We start from the raw sequence: 16,478 nt of genomic DNA, 5'->3' as shown, positions 1-16,478 counted from the left end.
CTCTAGCCCATCAGAATACCCAAGTACCTCTCTGAAGCTCATCAGAGTACCCAAGTACCTTTCTGAAGCCGATCAGTGTACCTGAGTACCTGTCTGCAGCCCATGAGAGTACCTGAGTACCTATCTGCAGCCCATGCCTCCTAGATTATGTGTTGGGGTGTTTGCTTTCCAAAATGGGGTCATTTTGTGGGGGTTTCCATTGTCCTGGGGTTCCAGGACCTTCAAAAGTGTGATAGGTTGTAATGAAATTAGATGTGTAATTTATACTCCTAGAACACCCAATGGTGCTCCTTGGATGTTGGGCCTCTGTATGTGGCTATGCTGAGACAAAGTCCCACACATGTGGTATCGCCATACTCAGGAGGAGTAATAGAATGTATTTTGGGGTGTCATTTTTGCTATGTACATGCTATGTGTTAGAAATATCTTATAAATTGACAACTTTGTGTAAAAAAAATGCGTTTTCATTTTCTTTCCACATTTTCCAAAAACTTGTGGAAAAAAATGACATGTTCAAAAGACTCATTATGCCTCATAGAATATACGTTGGGGTGTTTGCTTTCCAAAATTGGGTAATTTTGTGGGTAATTCCATTGTTCTGGTGCTCCAGGGCCTTCAAAAGTGTGATAGGTCGTTAGGAAATTATATGTGTAATTTATGCTCCTAGAACACCTGACGGTGCTCCTTGCACGTTGGGCCTCTGTATGTGGCCAGGCTGTTGAAAAGTCTCACACATGTGGTATCGCCATACTCAGGAGGAGTAGCAGAATGTATTTTGGGGTGTAATTGCAAGTATGCATATACTGTGTGTGAGAAATAACTTGTTATTATGACAATTCTGTGTAAAAAAAAAATATATATTATTTAATTTTCTCAAGAATTGTGGGAAAAAAATTACAACTTCAAAAAACTCACCATGCCGCTTACTAAATACCCTGGACTGTCAACTTTCCAAAAAGGGGTCATTTGGGGGGTATTTGTACTGTCCTGACATTTCAGGGCCTCAAGAAATGAGATAGGCCGTCGGTACATCAGGTGTGATCAATTTTCAATTATTGGCACCATAGCTTGTAGACTCTATAACTTTCACACAGACTAAACAATAACCACTAATTTGGGTTATTTTTACCAAAGATATGTAGAAGTATAAATTTTGGCCCAAATTTATGAAAAAAATTACTTATTTGCAAATTTTTATAATAGAAACTAAAACAAAATGTGTTTTTTTCAAAATGTTTGCTGTTTTTTCACTTATATCGCAAAAAATAAAAAACCCAGTGGTGATTAAATACTACCAAAAGAAAGCTCTATTTGTGTGAAAAAAAAGATAAAAAATTTGATTGGGTACAGCGTTGTATGACTGAGTAGTTATCATTCAAAGTGTGAGAGTGCCGAAAGCTGAAAATTGGTCTGGGCAGGAAGGGGGGTGTAACTGCTCTGTATGGAAGTGGTTAAGCTCATACATAAATTCACAGATATTTCCTTACAAGATAACCCAGCCACGGTCCTACTTAACCTTACCCCTTTTTCAAAGAAACATTATAATAAATCCCTTCTCAAACATCTCCTTAATGCTGCATGGGCCTGCATTCCACCCCTCTGGAAGCAACAGTCCGCACCAATGGTGGCCCAATGGCTTGCAAGAGTGATGGACATTGAACAAATGGAAGATTTGAGCTCTGCTCTACAGGATATGTCAGAGGAACATAAGTTCAGATGGTTTTATTGGACTTCTTCCGCTTCTCTGACAAATTCCTCCAATACACACAAATAGGATCCATTACCTGAGATTTCCAGTGCCTAATTAGTGCTGCTGACCTTGGCTCCCTGAGGGTGACACCACCATTCCCCTCCCCAATCCCCCCAGTTCTTCCCTTACACCCCCCTTTTTTTTCCCTCTTTGTTTTTTCCTCCTCCCCCTTCTCATTCTTCATCTGTTTCTTCTCAAATTCTTCTTTTATAAAAAACTAAAGATAAAAAAGTGGTGTGCACAGACCTGTGTTATTTACCCTGCTTTAGACTTCAGTTTGCAACGTGGCAGATCTTTTTGAAAATTGGAGGATATCCTCCACGGAACAAGTCTGCCTTCAACAAGACCTGATTGAAGAGTTCCTTTTATTTACAGTATTTACTATTCCATTTTATTTATTACATTTTGTATTTGACTTAGTATATTGCAATCCAGCACAGAGTATTGGTTGTGCTTATTGTGCTTAACACCATTTGTCTGCTAGGCGAAGTTGTCTTTATTGTGTCTGTGTCACATCTTTTAAAAATAAAATAAAAAAATGCTGCTCTCCTAAACCTCATTCACACAATAAATAAATTGAAAAGTTTCTCATGCCGGCCAATTTTACTAGGGGAAGGTGAATCCATCCCTCTTTATTTTCTGGAACTCTGGGTCTGCCTCCTGGAACATGTGATAGTTGCATCTGTGAGGCCAGGGTTACATCACCAGTGCCTCATTCAACTAGGAAGATGAAAAACAGTAAATGTAAGTAAAAGAAGAAAAAACACTTGTTTAGTTAATGAATATGAGATGATTTCATATCAGCATGAAGAGCTGAATGCTGATTTAATTTTAATGAATATGCTCAAATCCCCACATTTTATTTCACACTTAGAAATGTACAATATATGTTAAATTTTTAGAATATTTGAATCAACCTTATACTGTACATAGAGGTTTCAGCACCACAGACAGCTACTATCAATCAACCACTTGTCCTCCAAAAGATTTACCTTCTTTCATGACAGGCCATTTTTTGCAATACAACACTGCGGTACTTTAACTGACAATTGCGCGAACATGCAACATTGTACACAAATGAAATTTATATAATTTTAACCCACAGATATAGCTTTCATTTGGTGGTATTTTATCACCGCTGGGTTTCTTATTTTTTTGTGCTATAAACAAAAAAAGACTGACAATTTTGAAAAAAAAAACAAAACAATTTTTATTTTCTGCTGTAAAATATATCCAATAAAATGTTTTTTTTTTTTTAAATCTAATGTCTTCATTCTTCTTTAGTGCCAGTTCACATTTCTGCGATGTGGGAACGCTGTGAAAATACAGCATGTTCCCGCATCACATCCACACCCCTGGCAGTTCACACTGCCATATGCAATACGCTGGGGGGGGGGTGTCAATTAAAAGTTAACAACACCCGAGATCAGATTGAATATCGCAGTGCGATCTGAAAGTTTGCACGGAATCGGATCGCACTTGTGTGAACCACCATGCGATCCGATTCTGCTGCGGACCAAAAAAAGGGTCCTGTGCAAGTTAGGTGCGATTGCACCGCACAGAGATCGCATGTCATTTTAGGAGTAGTACGCTCCGAATTACATGCGATCTCTGTGATCGCAGAAATGTGAACCGGCACTCATATGTATTCTGCTACATATTTTTGGTAAAAAAAAAAAATCCCAATCTGTGCATATTGATTGGTTTGCACAAACGTTATATCATCTACAAACTATGGTATATATATATATATATAATGGAATTTTAATTTATCTATTTTTTTAATACTAGTAATGGTGGTGATCAGCGACTGCTATATTGCAGCAGACACAATTAGACACTTTTGACACTTTGTGGGAACCAGTGACATTAATACAGTGATCAGTGCTAAAAATATGCACTATACTAATGACACTGGCTGGGATGAGATTAAACATCTAGGGTTATCAGAGGGTTAACTGTGAGCCTAATTAGTGTTTTTGTGTACTATGTGTGCTGATTTTACTAAGGTATGTGATGGATTTAATTCCCTGCTTTGCAACATCCTATGGACAGATGAAACCAAGATCAACTTGTACCAGAGTGATGGGAAGAGAAGAGTATGGAGAAGGAAAGGAACTGCTCATGATACAAAACATACCACCTCATCAGTGAAGCATGGTGGTGGTAGTGTCATGGCGTGGGCATGTATGGCTGCCAATGGAACTGGTTCTCTTGTATTTATTGATGATGTGACTGCTGACAAAAGCAGCAGGAAGAATTCTGAAGGTAATATTATCTGCTCATATTCAGCCAAATGCTTCATCACTCATTGGACGGCGCTTCACAGTGCAGATGGACAATGACCCGAAGCATACTGCGAAAGCAAAGCGAGTTTTTTAAGAGAAAGAAGTGGAATGTTATGCAATGGCCAAGTCAATCACCTGACCTGAATGCGATTGAGCATGCATTTCACTTGCTGAAGACAAAGCTGCAGGGAAAATGCCCCAAGAACAAGCAGGAACTGAAGACAGTTGCAGTAGAAGCCTGGCAGAGCATCACCAGGGAGGAAACCCAGCGTCTGGTGATGTCTATGCGTTCCAGACTTCAGGCTGTAATTGACTGCAAAGGATTTGCAACCAAGTATTACAATGTGAAAGTTTGATTTATGATTGTTAATCTGTCCCATTACTTTTGGTCCCTTAAAAAGTGGGAGGCACATATACAAACCATTGTTATTCCTACACCGTTCACCTGATTTGGATGTAAATACCCTCAAATTGAAGCTGAAAGTCTGCAGTTAAAGCACATCTTGTTTGTTTCATTTCAAATCCATTGTGGTAGTGTATAGAGCCAAAAAGATTAGAATTGTGTCGATGTCCCAATATTTATGGACCTGACTGTATGTGCATAAGTAATATTCAGTACCGCTACAGCAATCAAACAATGACAGAAGACAAGACTTACAACATGGACAACCCAGGGACTTGCACATAGAGGGATCCTTAATTAATCCCATTGGTAGCTCCCATAGGGTGCACACCGTAGGAATCCCTCTATAGGCAAGGGGTACCTGGTGACCGGCCAGTTGTTTCATTGTTTACATGTTGTAAGTCTTGTTTTCTGTCATTGTTTGATCGCTGTTGCGGTACTGAATATTACGTATGCACATTGTTTAGTACTATTGAATGTTGCCATCCAGCAATAAATTCTAAAACTCTTCTATTTAACACATCCCTCTGTCTGATTTATTGCTGACATTATAGCTTCTTTTGCTGTTTCCAATGCATGGGGGTGCCATTAGTTGGCGCTCCCCATGCGTCTGCTAACAGCAGCGTATCGTGTGCATTTACCCGAAGTCCTGCACCCGCATTTAGTGTAAACCTAGACTTAGTTTTAACTAAGGTGTGACAATTAGAAGATTTTCCCCCACCTTTTGTTTTAGTAAAAATCATACCATTTTAGATTGCCCATTACTTTCTGTCTTGGTGACCGAGACAAATGGAGATGGTGAATCTAGTCCCTTATCATTCTATCAAAAAAAGAAATAAAAAAGATGGTGATGTATTATGGGTATTTACATAGTTATGTGGTAAGGATGGTTGAACTGTACTACTCAAAATTATCCTCAACCCAGATATGCCTGATAAATAGCAATACTATCTACTTTTTTAAACATGTGCTTGTGTTTTCCCATGTTGTCAAGAAATGGAGATAGACAAACTCATCCTAATGAGTCCAGATTTGGTCTGATTGCTCTTGTTTCTTAAAACAGACCTTCAGTCAGTTTTTTCATTTTTCCATCTATTAAATCTTCTGCCCTTGTTGTTTTAACTTTGGATTGTGAAACATTTTTTCTGCCAGTAAATATCTTATACAGCCCACTTCTATTTCTTTTCTGGTAATTAGGCTAGGCCAATGACATCATGCACAGCTCTCTCTCTCACTCTTGTGAGAGTTTGCCAACAAGTGAGAGGGGATGAGTCATAGAACAGCCAATGAGAGCTGCAGAGCTGGATGAGGGAGGAGATAACTGGAGACAGCAGAGATCCATGAGTATTCAAGAGAGGAGAAATATGCAGGAAGCAGTGTTGTGAGTGTGTTTGTCTGTATATATATATATGTGTGTGTATGTGTGTGTGTCCAGGAATCCAGGAAATTAACAGTCAGCAGCTTCAGCTACCCACAGTTAAAATAGCTGTAGCCAGACTTAGTGGAGGGAAAATTCTGCAGCATATTCTGCAAATAAAGAATTACAGTATATATAAAATAATATGCAAAGTGGTTGGAGGGAAGCTTCAGAATGGCAAAGATGTTTTTATTACAAATTATGTAAGCAGATTGCAGTTCCACTTTAAGCTGAAATAAGGATTCCAGGTAAAGTTAAATAAGAAATATGCAATGTGGGTTGGGCCAGTTACTGCCATTATCGAGCTTTTCTAAATTGAGAACTGGCTCCTGCAAAAACAAATATCCAGTAGAGATACTTCTGAGAAATAAGTTCAAATTGTGTTCTGTTTGATGCCAGGTGCTATTGCACTAGTTAAAGTGATTGTAAAGTCTCAGTTTTCTTTTGTTGTAAATAACAAACATGTTATACTTACCTCCTCAGTGCAGTGGTACTGCACAGAACAGCCCGGATCCTCCTCATCTCAGGTCCCTCTTCACTCCTCCTAGCCCCTACCTCCTGTCGAGTGCCCCCCACAGCAAGCAGCTTGTTTTGCTGTCACCCTTGCAGAGCTTCAGCTTTGTGTGTCCATTCAGACACAGAGCTGCATTTCGACCCCACCCGTCTCTCTTCTGATTGGCTAACTGAGTTTGATTGACAACAGCGGGAGCCAATGTGCCATTGCTGTGTCTCAGCCAATCAGGAGGGAGAATCCTGCATGGCCGAGGGACTCGAGGACATTGCTGGATAGAGATGGGGGCTCAAGTAAGTATTAGGAGGTGCTAAGGCAGCTGCTACACAGAAAAGGCATTTTATCTTAATGCATATAATGCAATCAAATAAAAAACCTTCTGACTTTACAACTCTTTAAGATGTATGCATGGGTTCAATATACGAGAACTCTGGAAAGGCTTATACAGCTGCTCAGAAATTCAGTACAGCAGAAGCAGCATTGTCCGCTTCCTACAGGAACTTAGCAGCTCACTGGATTTTTGGATTTGCATGCAGCATTTGTAAAGAGACAAAATAGGGAAAAATGTACTTATATTGTAAAGATGTACTGAATATTCTTTTTGTCCATATATACACATTAGGAACGTAGTAAGAAATATTATGTATCTCTTGATAGTGACACAACAGAATAATTCATAGTGACCTCAGTCTTCTGGACAATGTTTAAATAATATGATTTGAGTACTTCTAAATGTGTGGGTGCTGTGGTTCCTCCCACAGATCCCTAGTGTGTCCTATAGTGACATAGGGGTCAGCGGGAGGAAGCATGGTGCTCAGGGGAGACACGCTATCTGACACAGCCAGAAGTGTGGGATAACGACAACACCTGGAGCTCTTCAAGAGAGTGGAATTTCACTATATCAGCATCTGGACCGTTAATTATATACTGTAAGTTCTTTTTTTCACAAGGTGCTTTGGCTTTTTTCAGTGCTCACAGGGTTGCCTAAAACCCCTAAAATATAAAGCTGTTGGAATTTAACACCTTTTATTTTAACATGTTTGTTGATAACAGTGTTAATTTTGGCAGCAAATTTCAATTTAGTTTTAGTCTTAGTCTTAGGACTAAAATGGCATTTTAGTTTTAGTCCTATTTTAGTCTTCTGCAAGTGTTTTAGTTTTAGTCGTATTTAGTCGACTAAAACTCCAGTATATTTTAGTCGACTAAAACGCCCTACATTTTAGTCGACTAAAACTCATTTTAGTCATCTATAATCGAATGGGTGTAGTTCAATTGTAATTTGTAATGCATTATTTAAGCATTTCTCTACAATTTCCAAACTCATTATATACTACTGCTGGTCCTGGAGTGAAAAATCTAATATGTTATTATTTATGCTTTGAGCATGCACCAGTGTTAATTTTTGGCAGCAAATTTCGATTTAGTTTTAGTTATAGTCTTTTGACTAAAATGCCATTTTAGTTTTAGTCGTATTTTAGTCTTAAGACTAAAATGCCATTTTAGTTTTAGTCGTATTTTAGTCATCTGAATTGTGTTAGTCGACGAAAACGTTTTAGTCGGTTTTAGTCGACGAAATTAACACTGGTTGATAAAGTTATCTTTCTTTTGGTAGAACATGAATGTTAGAAATGTGCCTTCACTGCGTCTGTTTGGGATCTACTTCTTCTCTGGAAAGTGTGAATGATAACCTAAACCTACAATAAACACATCCAATTAGGCTTCAAGATTACAAGTGTGAGTGTCATAATGTTCTTTTTAGTGCTATGTACAAAATCAAATGACTGGATACTATAAATAATACTCTCTATACTTCAATAGATCTCTAGACCAGTGTTTCTCAACCTTTTTTCAGTCAAGGCACCATTTAAAATTATGGACAATCTCGAAGCACCCTCTAAAATTATGAACAGTAATAATAATAGCAGATTGCAATATAATAATCCCACAGGCTGAGACAATATTAAAGTGAGAACTGTAACTCATGTATTGATGGGCCGATCACCATTATCTGGTTGAGAAAGAATTTGAAGTTAATATCAAGTAAGTGGAATTACTGCTTGAGCTCTAAAGTATATTGTAAGTCAATGCAATGATATAACTCCCTGATCCATTTTTTTTGCTTGACTGTTAAAGTTTATAAATACCATGTGTCTTTTCTATGTTACTTAGAACAATTGTCTGTGCTGCCAAGTTATATAGGTCCTGATGAAGCAATGGAATGCGAAACCCGTCGACCTCTTGGAATAATCTGCATACAAACAGTTATTGTTAGACTATTTGGTATACTGTTTGAGAGCTATGGCTCATACTTTCTTTTATTTTAAACTTAAAAAAAAAAAAAAAACATATGTTGTGCAATAAATGTGATACTTTATTTTACGTATAACTGTGTACAGTCCTCCTTTTTGGTACCAGTAAAGACTGACATCTCTCTGGTATTATTTTTTTTTTTTTTTTTGGTTGATAATAAGGATGAGGTACCCAACAGGCCCCTCCATCTTTTTTGTTTAAATATGGACAGTCTTGAGACACCCTATTTTAACATGAAAAAACGATTCTGATATTTTAACACAATACAGCAACATCCACACGTAGGAGACCCAATGGTAAAGGTGATTTATTCTTCCAAAGCAAATACTCTTTTGTAAACTGATGCCTGACTAGTATTTCAATGTTTCTCTGCTCCCTCAGTTTCTCTCCATCACATAGCTAATGAGACCCCAAACTGATGGAGAGAGGCAAGGGAGGGTCACATAGAGATGATATGCAGCCAGCTTACATCCTCCTTATCAACTGATGATGTAATTGGTCACCAGGAGGTTGGCAGCTAGAAGGTTGTAATAGTGATCAATGAAAACCTGTGGCTTTGTGTAACTAAAAGGCAGTTTTCATCCACTCACTGGCTTGTATACAATTCTGGGGCAATTTTTAGGCATTTTGCCAAGGCACCCCTGAAGAAACCTGATGTCATCCCCTGGTTGAAAGCAGCTGCTTTAGACTGCCATTGGCATACAGCTTTCAAGTCTGGACTTGTGTAACACAGGGCAGCATTTAACAAAGGATTTTAAGGTGGTTTTGTATGAAAGGGGCAATAAAAATGTATTTTTTCCACCAAAGCTACCAATCAGAGTTCTTGATTCAATTTCAATTTTATGTTTCAGAAATAACATTTGTGATCTGTTCAATTGCTATGTACAAAAATAACGTATGTTTTTTGGGACACTTTAAATATAAAAACCCCCAAGGGATTAAAATGCATTCACATACCCAGTCATTTGCACACTTGAACATGTTCATATACTGTATATCCTCCCTCATTTATAGGGAATACAGTAAAATGACTTATTTAATTAAAAATTTAATTTTAAAGTTTTACTATTATAATATATGCTTAGCAATGTTGATTTTTCATTAGCAAAACATGATATACTGTATTTGATCTAATCACTCCAAACCAAAAACATCAACAGATCTGCGTGAAAAACTCCAGTTACATCTCTACAGCCCTAAAGCTGACATCCCAAGCTTTCATTATGTAAAACAGTGTCTCCGACTGAATGTTTTCCTTCTGCAGGAACCTAATTTCAAATAGTTACTAGAGAACTGTCTTTGAGGTGGATGATCAAAGAATTTTGTTCAAATATCAGCAACAGAACTTGAATCATTTGAAAAATGATGCTATTATATAGGCCACTGTGATTTTGGATCTGCTTGAAAAGGTGCTTGATGCACTTGAAGACTACTTGGAGAAGGAAATGTATATTTACTTTCATAGTAACTTCTAAGTTATCATTATAGACACAGTGCATTACAGAGCTCTCCTAAGTCTAATGGATTAGACAAGGATAGATTGCTAGAAGATATTTTATTACATTTGCGCATAAATCAAAATGTGTACGCATGTTTACAGTATGCCTATGCAGCAGGCAGTGTTGTCAGTAGTAAAACTTTTTATCAATAAATTTAATATTTTTAAAAAATGTACAATATTTATTATTGTGACCCTACAAAAACAAACAAAACAGACAGAAATATTCAAATGTTTTCATATAATGGTTTAAAAAAACAGCTAAAAAAAGAAAAGAAAAGGGAAGGAAGGAAGGGGTAATAAGAACTAATTTGGTTTAACAAAGAGGAATTAATGAGGAAAGGAACATTTTATTTACACATTTCAATTTTACAAACTGTTTTCCTAATGGTGCATAGTGCTTTATACAATGGCGCAATATATTCTTGGGGTCATGTTTTGGGGGATACAGAGTAGATGGGACTTTCCATAGATATGGTGGGATTGTACCCAACAACATTGGACAAACAGGTAACTGAATTTGTCTTTTCCTGATGTAGCGCCCTCCTAGTTAGGCTGCTAGACAAATTTAGTTTTGGTTCTGCTGTAGCTAGAGCCGCAGTATTTGTTTGGTCTGGTCTGTTCAGGGCTTCACATGCTGGAAGTTTGATTGCTTCCTCTTGCCTCTAACTCCAAGTTTCTGGAGTTTAGGGAGGGAAAGTTCAAATGACCAGCCTAAATATTGAGCAGGGACTAGTCAATCCCTTGGGAGTAGTGTGTCCAGTTGGTGGCTGGGATGCTCTTAAATAGTCTGGAACTTTGAGGAGATTGTTTTTTTTTCCTCCTGAGGGAATGGATCAGTGAGCTTAGACGAGGGGGGCTGATTGCCCTCTGCACCATTTGGATTGGATTCTGGATTACTTTACAAAAGGGTGCACCTACAGTATGGACTGATGCTGTTCCAGGATTGAGTAGAACCTCCTTTCTGTGTTGCACCTTAAAGCTACTTCATGGTCCCTTGCTGTACCTGTGCTAAAGCTACTTCATTGTCCCCAATCCTGAACCAATGGACTATTCCAGTCCAGGTTTACCTATTCTGCCTATTCTGCAAACTATCTCACGGTTCCTAGCTGTGCTTCTGTTGTTGAGAGAGAGAGAACTATCCTATGCAGAATTGTGCTAAAGCAATTTAGAGTATTTCATATCACCCTTAATCCCCTTCCATGTTTTTACAAGCAAACAAATACAAAAAAGACAAGCCCTTAGGCAATTCAATGAACCAGAGTGAATTGACTGTTGCTGTGTACCTGGCTACCTCTGCACTGTTTTGGGAAAGATCCTGTCAATTCCACAGTGGCTCCTATGGGGATAGTGCTACACCAATATGAAAAGACCCCAACATAGCTTTTCTGAACCTTAAGTTTCCAAAGATTCCAAAGCACTAGTTCCATTTAATGACACATTTACTTACTGCCTTCAAACACGTAATAGCAAAGAAAAACATCAACACTTGGAAAATATTGACACCAAATTTTTCTGAAACTAAGCAATGCATAAACTGGGTTATGTTCCAATGAAAAAAATAACAGCTAAACTGACTGACAGTTTGTCCAAAAAAAAAAAAATTCTGAAACCCATGGATGAACTACATAGCGATTGGAAATTTCAAACAATGACTTCTAGTTATATGACCTGTAATTCTCACTCTGGTATCAAAAGACAGAAACTATAGCTGGGGAGTGTAGCTTTACATACAGCAGCCCCCATTCCCTTAAGGCATGCAGGCCTACTAGTACTTGGTTGCCCCAAAGCCTAATACACATTGCTATGGGTTCTAGCCAAATGGTGCAGAGGTAAGGGAAAAACATGTCTTTAGGAGGTTTAGGTATGGACTGTAGCACAGCTAAAGTTTCCCATTGCAAAGCCTAGCCTTTGGCGGTGGTCAGGGCAGGTGGCAGACAATACATGTAATCCAGGAACAGAGGTTAGGACTGGCAGCAGATGATGTGTAATCTAGAGAAGGTCCAAGGTCATGGCAGGCATCAGACTATAGGGTACTCCAGAATCAGGTTAGGGTTATGACAGACCACTACCATTAGCCTGGGAGCCCCATGATCTCTATTATAGCTTGTAGAATCTTTAACATCTCCTTCATTTGGGAACCTTGCTACTCTCTTGTTTTGAGAAAAACTGTTTAGAGAGGAGGCCAGTGTATGAAAGACAGTGACAGACACAATATCCAGCCAGGGAAAGAAGTTGCAATAACAATGATCCTACTGCAGCACCATTTCACTTCCATGTGAAACCCAATATCATATGATATCTCCAAACCACAACCTCCCCTCCTTAAGCACCATCTCATCCCCAAGTGAAACACAATATCATCTGCCCCCCCCTCCTCAACTATAGTTTCCCCTCCCCAACACCATCTAAACCCTCACCTGAGGCTTTATAATTTCTCTCCCCCAAACTACAAACTACAACCACCCTGTCCCTGCATTATCTTACCCCTATCTGAGGAACCATATTATCTTTCCTCCCAAACTACTACCCCTTTCCCCAGCATCATCTCACCCCTATGTGAAGTGCTTTATCATCTGCCCCCGAATCGGAGGTCTGCTCCCTATTAGGTCATCCTAATAGGTCATCTTCCACCATGTCACAGTCTGCCCTTCCCAACCACCAACTCACCCTCAAATAAAGCAATATTTGTCTCTCAAAGCCACTTCCCATTCACCAAGACGCAAACACTATAACAATGCTTTGTCACGGCTTCTAACTCTCCAAAGCCACCAGTGTCAAGGGCAAATAGTGGAGCAGATCACACATGCAGATACTCCTGATGAGAAGTTAAGTGTTGCTGTGTGAAAGTTTAAAGTAAAACACCAGTGTGTAGCAATCTATATTTCAATATTTCTCCACTGCATTCTGTGCAACCTTTTTTGTTATTTATTTTTACCATTCATCCAAGGTTCTCTAAAAAAAAATCAAAAACTATTTCTGTGCTAAAGTGTGATATATACCCCAAGAGCAGCACCTATAAGCTACCCAAATACCAAAAGTGATGTTAAACATATATATATACAAATACACAAGTACAAGTGTACAAAATGTGCAGTTAAGCAGTGAATTAAATAATTCAACAAAAGTAATTAGCTCATACACCACAAGCAGATAGAACATATGGTGTGATGAAAAATAATCAATATCTTCTCAGAATAGTGATGCACAGGGCCAATGCTAGCGCTAGGCAAACTAGGCGGCCGCCTAGAGCGCACTGCCGCCTAGGGCGCAGCTACGGCCGCTGGGTTACCTACTTTCCACTGGGAGGAGAGGGCATCTGGAGTTTGTCAGTGCCCCTCGTCCTCTACCCCGCTGTCTAACACCGGCCCCGTCTGTGGCGGCGCAGCAGCAATCAGCAGCACCTTTGGGCTGCAGGCAGCTGAACATCCATCGCCACACGGCCGTGATCAGCGAGGGGCCGGCTGAGGGCAGAAGCGGTAGAAGAGCTCCAACTGCAGCACCACCTCCTCCTTTACCTCGCCCCCCTGACCCGCCCCCCCGAAAAGACGAGAAGCAGCGGGCGCAGTGTACCCCGCGCTTCCAGAGCATGGACTGCTCCAACTTCATCTTCACTCTAACGTGAAGAGCCGAAGAGCTGGAGGACAGGCTGACTGGGGGGACCGAGCTGTGACAGAAGACGAGTGGGAGGCGCAGGCTGCTATGGGAGTAGCTGGAACTGGAAAGTTGAAAGCAGATCAAAGAGACAGACTGGCAGCATGGCATGAAAGGTACCATTCATCATCATACACATACAGATCTGCATACAAACAGAGACTGGGATAATGCAGATAGAGACAGGGCTAGGGGGTCTCTCTCATCTCCCCCCCTAACTCCCCTCTCCCCCTCTCATGCCCCCCTCTCTCTCTCAGCCCTTCCACTCAACTCCCTCTCTCAGGTCCCTCTCTCTCATCTACACCCCCGTTTTAAGCCCCCCTCTCTCTCTTAGCCCCCTCTCCCTCTTCTCCCCCCTCCTCCCTCTTCTTCCCCCCTCCCCCCTCTGTCTTCTCCCTCCCTCCTCCTCCTTCTCCCCCCCTTCCTTCCTCCTTCTCCCCCCTCTTACTTCTTCTCCCCCTCCTTCCCTCCCCCCTCCTTCTCTCCCCTCTTCTCCCTCTTCTCCCCCCCCTTCTCCCCCCACTCCTCCCCCTTCTCCTCCCCCTCCTCCTTCCTCTTCTCCTCCCCCCTCCTCCCTCTTCTCCCCCCCTCCTCCCTCTTCTCCCCCCTCCTCCTCCTCCCTCTTCTCCCCCCTCCTCCTCCTTCTCCCCCCTCCTCCTCCCCCTTCTTCTTCTCCCCCCTTCTCCTTCCCCCTTCTTCTTCTCCCCCCTCCTCCTTCCCCCTTCTTCTTCTCCCCCCCTTCTCCCCCCTCCTTCTCCCCCCCCTCCCCCCCCTTGGTAACAGTGAATAAAAGGGTAGGGGAATACATGGGCAGGGCAATGGAGGTGGAGCCAAGGGGGCGGCAAAATGAGGTTTCGCCTAGGGCGTCAAAAATCCTTGCATCGGCCCTGCTGATGCATTTTACTAAATGACACGCCACGTGAAAAATTGGGAAGTACACCATGCACACATGCCCTACCTTAAAATGGAAAGGTCACATGATCATCCTTGGTCTTTTTTTTATCTTGCTCTGAACTGGCCATGTGTATGTTGCAGCAGAATAGTGTCTACTACTTGCCTTATGTTATGCTTGTGGTCATAGCTTTTTAGGAGAGAGGAGGGCACATGCTCGCATTTTAAATATGCCTAGGAGTATTATTCAAGTATGCCAAGCCTTGTTTGCCTTAGGAGAGTGTGAAGACTTGGGGACATGGCATATCTAATCTTTGTAGTGAATCCTTTGTTGTGAAAATCCAGTGCATCTGGGCCTATACCCTATAACCTCCAAACAAAAATGCTTTTGTTAAAAAAATGATTGAGCACTCAGCAAACCAACTAATCCAAAAGTCTACTAAGCGTGAGTTAAATTCTACAGTCCATCCCTTGGTGACAATTATCTCTGGAGATTTTATCCAAAGTGGATAATGATACAGTTAATATACTGATCAAGAACATGGTATGATTACTCTGACACTGGACCACAATTTGAGAAAATGGGCCTGTCCATGAGCAGTGCCTATGATCTTCCCTTTACCAAAATGTACTTGTAAGAATTACCCTATTCAGCCTATGCATTCCAGTGCTCTTCAAAGTGCTTATATTTTTATGTGAAACATTAATATAATAAATGTACAACCCAGTGGCAGCTGGTGCTAAAAATGTTTTTGGGGGGCGCAAACAAAAAAGCCCGAAAACTCACTTACATCTGTAGAAGAACAATTGCATGCAAAACACAGTGTTCCACTGCTCTTGACGCCTTGCGTTCCACGGGACGAGAAGCCGGAAACCGGAAGTGAGGAACGCAATGACGCTCAAATCTCTGCCCTACACGTTGAGAACAGTCCAATCACATGAGACCAAAAATAAAAAAAACAGTATAGATTTGTTAAAATCAAAAGTGGGAGGGTTTGGGGCTCAGTGCTCTGCGTACCGGGGACAATCTAAAACAAGCCAATTAGAGCTCTCAGCCTCAATCACATGCTTTTTAAAACTTTAGGTACCTTATAGACACCCATTAGTCCAGCACTAATAAATGATAATATATATGACTAACAGTTTTTTAACAAACTTTGCGCCCCTCATGGACTGGTCGCCACTGGTGCAAATCCAAGAAGCCCATGCAGTGATGTCCATTACAGAATCATGCCGGTTTTTCATGCAATGCAGTCTGAGGGCCGAAGATCATGGTCATCCAGTATTGGATTTCTGCCTTGTCCCTTGTGTACAGAGATTTCTCAAGCTTCTCAGGATCTTTTGATGATATTATGAATTGTAGATGAAGATATATGGAAAATCTTTGCAATTTTACAATGAGGAACATTATTCTGAATTTGTTTGACAATTTTTAGATGCAGCTTTTCATCCTTTTGAACCACTGTCCATCTATACTTCTGAGACCCCAAGTCTTTAAGATGCATTTTTTTTTTAATACCCAATCATGTTACTGACCTGTTGCCAATTAACCAAATTTGTTGCAAAATCTTCTTCCAGCTCTTACTTGTTAGTACCACTTACATTGACAGCTTTGTGTTACCCTGTCCCAACTTTTTTGAGACGTGTTGCTGCCATCAAATTAACTTATTTATTTTTTTTACTCTACTAGTACATTTCCTCAGTTTTTATGTTTTTTTTATTTTCTATTGTGAATAAAATATGGGTTTATGAGATA

Source organism: Pelophylax lessonae, assembly GCF_965119305.1.
Source record: "Pelophylax lessonae genome assembly, chromosome: 2".
NCBI classification, from domain to species: domain Eukaryota; kingdom Metazoa; phylum Chordata; class Amphibia; order Anura; family Ranidae; genus Pelophylax; species Pelophylax lessonae.
The sequence above is the reverse complement of the archived record's forward strand: the minus strand, read 5'-3'. Positions refer to the sequence as shown.